We start from the raw sequence: 6,922 nt of genomic DNA on the forward strand, positions 1-6,922 counted from the left end.
AAATCCCAGCTGCTTCCCACAAAGTGAGCTGTATGTGCTGGCCAGGATACAAGATCTTGTTATGTGCCCTACTAAAATACAAGCATCTAGCACAACAAAACTTTTAATAATAATAATAATAAAAAAGGAAACCTTTTACTTGGAGGAAGATGAAAGAATTCAAAACAGGTGACAAGAGGAAATCTCCAAGAAAGTTTAGGGAGGTCTTCTGTTGGTTTTATGCATGCTTGGTCCTTCCCACAACCTCTGTCATCTCCTATAACCCACAATCAAGAGGTTGTAGCTCAGCAAGGCAAAACATATGCTTACACTGCAGTGACCACAACAGAGCAAATGCAAGCCTGTCTGTACTGTAGACCAAGAAGCTTTGACTGGCAGTTCTGTCCGTGCTGTTCCCCGAGACTGTGTGGCTAGCTAGCAAGTYGAACAGCTGTCCAGCTCCTGCAAGCCATGCTGAGCTCTGGTACCTCCATGATACGCAAGAAGTGGCACAAGAAGTGCTCCCTGAAGAAGCTCGCAGCATACGATACAGGTTTTCAGCACTTGGAAGGGAAGGGCTACCACGATCACAGCAGGTAGCAGGGTTAACCAGTAGCAAGCTTCAAGCTTTTAAAGACTCAGTATTTCTCATGAATCAGTTATATCTCCTGAAATATTCTTGCCTCCCTTGCACTTAAGAGGATAGTAAACGCTCCTCATTTAATGTCTTTTTTTAGAAGTTAGACTAAAACAATTTACAGTAAATCATATACACAGTAACTATAAACCAAAGGTTAGGAATTTAAAAGCTCTGCGTATGAAGAGCTAGCATGACAGACTTTGTGCCTGAGCACCATCAATCTGCAGTCATCTGCTTTATCAACAGTATCTCCTGCTCATTAAAGAATCTAAATTTCATTATGCATGTGTGCACAACAGATTATGCATTTTAAACTCAAACTAYAGAGCCAACATACCTCAGAATAGTCTTCAAAAGAAGGATCACAAACATCTTCAAGCTCACTTAGCCTGACAGCCTCACAGCTTTAACTGTTGATGGTTGTAGGAAAATGGAACCCAGGATAGCTTAAGTTAGTCTTTGAGATTTAATATGACCAAAAGACACATACCACAGGAAAAATTTTTAAAAACAGTTAATAAATAATTTTGTGGGATTCACTTTTCTCCTCCCCACGCCAAAACCACATRCACAGCAGAAGAGCTGGTCTGTAGTTCAAAACTATTCTTTAAAATTGAGAGCAAAGGTATTTCCCTCTGTACTCCATTCCACTGTCAATACGAGTGCAGCAAATGGAGCACCACAGCTAATGATTCTTCTGAACCGGTTTAGTTACTGTGTCAAAAACAAACAGCAGCCCTGACAAAGGAGCTTCAGTGGCAGATAAGGTGAACTAGCTGCCAGGTCAATCGGCAAAGCAGTTGCAAGTTTGAACAATTCAGTTATCTGCAATTATCAAGAAGTACTTTTGGGCTAAGCAGAGTTATGGTAAAGAGCAATGACAATCTAAACATTTACTCAGCACATACACTCATGGCTCTCAGCGTACAGCTGTTGCTCAACATGAGCTTTGTGAAGTTTGAGTGCTAAGACTCAAAGGGAGGCACTTACTCACCAACAGAGATTTGGGGGGAGGACGAGGGAAAAGATAAGTATTTTAGACTATGAACCAAAGCAGCTCTGTTTTAAACCAGCACATTGAGATCCCACAGACTTCACAGCCAAGAATTACATTTGAAAAATACAGTCTAATAAAACTTCTATTACTTTGCCTGACTTGGAGGAAGTCTTATAAAGTAACATTGCAAATAAAATGCTAGAAAATAGCCATGCACTACTACATAAAGCCTTGGAAGTACATTCAAACCCATAGCACAGTAGTATCAGAATAAGGAAAATCTGTTCCCAAAACACTGGGACTTGTTTGCTGGAAGTCTGGGTCAGGGCCCCACCAGTTCCTCCTAGAAGTTAAGCTACTCAGTTATTCATGTTTCATTTGGTAGCGTTTTCCCTCTCAGCTGACAACACTGATTTGAAAAAGCAAGACAACATCATTTCTACTACCATCAGCACCTCCTTCACAAAAGCCCTGCAGGCCAGTAGCAAGGGGAAAGGAAAGGTCAGAACGACAGTCCTCTAGTGCTTCCCCGTTCCCGCAGCCCGTGCTCGTCCCCCCGAAGCACAGCTGTCAGAGGCGTTCGCAAGACCGCTTTGAAAAGCTACAGAATCTGCCTGCAGGTGAGATCAACGGCAAGTACAGTTCACACCGTATGCAGGTTCCCTCTGAACCAGGAGCAAGGCTCCTTTAAAAGCCTCTTGCTCCTTCCAGATGAAGAGGTCTAATAACCTTAATGCTAGAAGTCTCCACGATTGCTTGACCAAGAACCCTTCACAGGAGGGCATGGGATACAAGGACATATATTTTCTGATTTTCATGTTTCCTGCTAGGCTATGAATTACTTATTCTCTTTTTTTGATTATATCTGGCTGGGAGCTTCATATATTAAAGTTACTAATCATAAGCCATAAACATTAACATCGGACCCATGTAATTCACCTGTAGGTGCAAATAYGAGACAAAGCTGTTGAAGCAAACTGTACTTGCTGAGAAGGAGATTCCAGCCTTTGGCTGAGCTTTAAATAAAGCACAGGTTTATAAAGTATTTATTTTCAGGTCTGAGTAGCACCTTGCAATCTACTGTTTGTGTCTGTGAAGTCAAAGCCTCCAGACTCTGCTAAACATTGTTGCTTCCTGAAAAGCACCATATGTGCTCAGGTTATTCCAAATACAGCTTAGAAATTAAAACCAAGACCTTTAAACATTAGATGTCATCCACCTCAACAAAATATGCATATCAGCAGCTAAACTGTCAGCAGGACAGAACAAATACATCAACCATCACAAGCATAAAAGCCTGACCAAGCATTTCTGCCATTTTACACATAGAACAAATTTGATCACAACTGTGTCAGCAATACTGAATCCAATTAACACTTAAAAAGCAGAACTAGTCCAAAGTACTGCTGTCATCAACTGTTGTTTAAACCCTCATCCTTAAAATGATCTAGATCAGCTCAGTCATTTCTGATTCATCGAAAAAAAAAAAAAACAAACCACCACCACCAACAAAAACCCAGCATTCAGCTGAGTCCCCTGACCACCRAACATCAAGGGCAATAAAGCTTCAGTGGCAAATAATTTAGTCGCAGTATTTGCTCTTCGGCCCAGCCAACGCACAGGGAATACAAGGCAAAATAGCTGCTCTGCATTACACCATACTGAAACCTCTGAAGAGCACAACAAGCATTGACATTCAGGGCTGTTGTTCCTATTCTTCATGCTTTCATAACCTGGCTATTTTCAGGGCTCTGTTATTTGTGTTTCCCAAGAAAGCCTGCAGACCCAGCTGTAGAAATTCATTAAAATCTATGAATGCTGATTTGTTCATTATTTGCTGCCTCTCTCCACTGTGTTTTGTTAGGCTTGTTCTCTGAAAGAACAAAAGAAGGGAATAAGATGGAAAAGGAGGAGGGATGACAAGCAGAATAAGAAAGCTGGTATAGCAMAGACTTGTAATTTGAGATCCTGTAAACAGAGCATTCTTTAGAAAAACAAAAATAGAAGGTTAAAGTCATTTTAAGTTTATAATGCTCAGCCAGCAGTGCATCAAAACTAGGCATTTAGATTAAAAAGTACCTTCAAGGGAGCACTATTAACTCACCCCCAGTTCACCACTTAAGTTTCCATCCTGAAGGACCTGACAGCTACACAACAACTCTGAGAATCTCAACACTGTGTCACCTGAGCAGTTTACCTATGCCTCAGACCATACCAGAGATCTTGCCTGCTGCTAATAAACAAATCCCGGCTCCAGCGAGGTGTAGCCGCAGCCTGCCCTGAGCTACACCAGCCAGTCCCATCGGCTTCTTGCAACTTCACAATCAAGTTGAACAAGATGGAGTTTTCTAACAAAACTCTGTACAAAGAAACTGCCAGTTCCRGACAAGTAAAGGGATCTCTACTGATCTGGGCATACGTTGATGCTATGAAATTACAAGTTATAGCACAGGACTTGATCAGCACTGGTTACCCATAGCAGAGGGAATAAATCTGGGAGCGCCTTCTGTCCAAGCCCTGGCACATTCAAGAGAGGCTCCTCTGAGGGCAATTCAAAGCGGCTCTTCATAGTGACTGAAAAAAAAAAGGACTCTAAGGAGAACAGCTGCCTTAAGTGGGCACCAAAGATTAGATGTCCAGAGTAGCAAACAYCACCACCTCCTCCTCTGAAGAGTTCATAAGCCTGTATTTGCACGAGGTAAACAGTTAACCCATGTGGTGAGTGGCAACATACTTTACAGTAAGAAGGTATCTAAATTCCAGAGTCCCAATAAAAGGAAAGCCATTTGGGTTTGTTTGTTGGTACAAGGATGGCAGAAAGATATGCAGCTTTTTAGGTGCTTTCTGAATCTTACTTTGCAAATACTACACCATGCAGAAAGAAATACACTGTAACAGTAACTATCCTGCATGATGGAAACACATCTGACAGAATCCCTCCGCATATCTGTGACGAAAGGAGATGCTGGCATTTTGCAGGGACTGAGGGCTGCTGTCCACTTTGGGATGGATCATGGAACCAAATGGAGAAAATAAAGTGTTCTGAAAGCCTTCCCATCAGTTAAAATAGTCATTCCAAAGGCTGGTCCATCTCTTCCACTCTGGCACCCAAGACTGGCAGTAAATATTTTGGGAGAGTTTTTTAATACATTTCTACAGGCAGTGTAAAACTGTCCTTTTACCAGACTGTCCTCTTACTGTGTCAGTAAGACACAGGTTCATATTTAATATTTGAGAGAACTGTCATCCATTAATTGGCCCAGTCCCTTTATCAAGCCATTTACACTTTTTGGGCTCCTGCAGCAATGAATCTGACGATTCAATCATGGATATATTTAAAAAAAAAAAGAAATAGCAGCTCTTCCGCCTGACAATTGCCATGAGTTCTCCCTGCAACATTTCAAGACAAAAAAAAAAAAAAACAAAACAAAACAAAAAAAAAACTTTCACGGCAGATCACCTTCGTTAGAGGTGAGTAAAATGATTACGGCAATGCCATGTATCCTTTCAGCCCTCTGTTTTCCAAGCTGAAGAAAATCAGTTTTGTCATTACTCAGGCAGAAACTCTTTTATTCCTCTGAATATCCTCCTCACACTTCTTTCTACCATTTAGTCCTGATTCAACTTTCTTTTCAGAAGGACTGATTAAATTATAGTGAACAATATCTAAAATTAGATGCCAAGGGAAGAGGCAGGAAGGACATCAAACAAATGAAAAATCCAAGAAATATATATTTAATAACTTTCAGTTTGTGTCCTATTGACCTGGGCTGGAAAGAGGAAGGATGAATAAATTACACAAACTCCAGATGTACAAAATTCAGTATGCCTGTGAACAGAACATTCTGTGTGCCACATGCATACTTCTATCGCTCCTGATGCAAAACTTGCTCTGAAAAGCGTGATATGCAACATTAAAACAATAGTGCAAACGGCACAGCCCCATGTACACCAAAAAGGCTTTTGAGGACCACCACACGAGTAGTATGAAGAAGCTGTGTCATAGCAACACTGTTACTTCAGGCTTTACTGCACAAACTGTATCTAACAGTGTAATCAGTGCATACAGAGCACTGAAGTAGCAGGCCTAGTTTCAATTTCTTCAAGAAGTGGGGAAAGAAGATCCTTTCCATTATGAAAGGGAAAGCAATAGGTGGCACATGACAATCAAGAAGAAACCAGCTTGGCAGGGGCAACTCATAAAAATATTCTTACTCACAAATAGCCGCTTTCCTCTAAAATTCACTGGAACAGTTTATTGATGATCAACAGGCCACATCCATTACATGGACATGCAATGAAAGGGAACGCTAATCAACTGTCTTAGCAAAGCTCCCCATCTTTAAAGCAAAGACATCATTTCCATTTCTGTTAAAAAACAAAGCTCTGGAAGCCACTAAAAAGAACACAGAGACTTGGATGTGTTTTGCTTATACATATGCTCAGAGGGCCAGCTTACTTTGCAAAGCTATTTCTGCAAGGAAAATGCCTGACAAGAGTTGCTTTAGAACTTAAATCCCAAAGATCTGAACAAGATCTTGCCTTTCAGCAGATTAGAAACCTCACACTTTCAGGCTGATAAAAGTCTCCTGGCTTTAAAACAACAATTTCCCTCTGAAGGCCAGAACATCCTTCTCTGAAGTTGATTCAGAAACTTTCAAGCACGCGAGCATGTATTAATATTCCTCTCAGAGCTACTGTGTAAACAAGCAGTAGAAATTAGGGGAAAGTACTACACTCGGTAGCAGTCAGATTACACAGAGTAAGAGCTTACCTAACAACGCCTCTCTTAGCTTCATCCGCAAACAGAAAATTTCAAAGATCAGGCTTTGAAAAAGCACAAAGCATGAGGCATTCATACACCGCAGAATCCCAGCTGCAGACTAAGCTGTGGAAATATTCTGCAACCTCCGCCCCCCTCCACCAGACACCTGCACAACTTTGGGCAGCTGAAGGCAGGAGGAAAGTAGCGCTGCAAGAAGCCCCCTTCCAGCATCAGCGCACTCGGCGAAAGGGCAGGGCAGAGGCGGGGATGCAAGCRAAGGCAGCCGCGGCGGCTCACGGCGCCGAGCTTCCGCGGCGACAAAACACGCGGGGCGGCCGCGGGCAGGTGCTTCCCCGGCCGGCGGCTCCGCGGGGGGCGGCGGAAGAAGCCGGCGGCGGGAGGGAGCCCCCGTCTCCCACGGCCGGCCGCCCCCGGGGCGGCGGTTTCCCATGCGCGGGGCCCCCGGGCCCTGGGAAAGTCCGGCTCTTCCCAGGGCTGCGGCGCTTCCCACGCCCCGCCGCGGCGGGGGGACCGCGGGTCA

General features: G+C 43.1%; 1 protein-coding gene across 1 annotated transcript in view; it reads right to left on the reverse strand.

Annotated features, from left to right (window-relative positions):
- CABLES2 (Cdk5 and Abl enzyme substrate 2) overlaps positions 1-6,755 on the reverse strand; it is a 27,914-nt gene extending 21,159 nt beyond the window's left edge. Inside the window, exon 1 of the mRNA XM_085314157.1 lies at positions 6,391-6,755. The gene's annotated coding sequence lies outside the window, so the exon portion shown is untranslated. The remainder of the gene's footprint in view (positions 1-6,390) is intronic.
- Between the last annotated feature and the right edge of the window lie 167 nt (positions 6,756-6,922).

The sequence above is a fragment of the Rhea americana genome, unplaced genomic scaffold (genome assembly GCF_003343005.1).
Source record: "Rhea americana isolate MKP2758 unplaced genomic scaffold, rheAme1 scaffold_4, whole genome shotgun sequence".
Lineage (NCBI taxonomy): Eukaryota > Metazoa > Chordata > Aves > Rheiformes > Rheidae > Rhea > Rhea americana.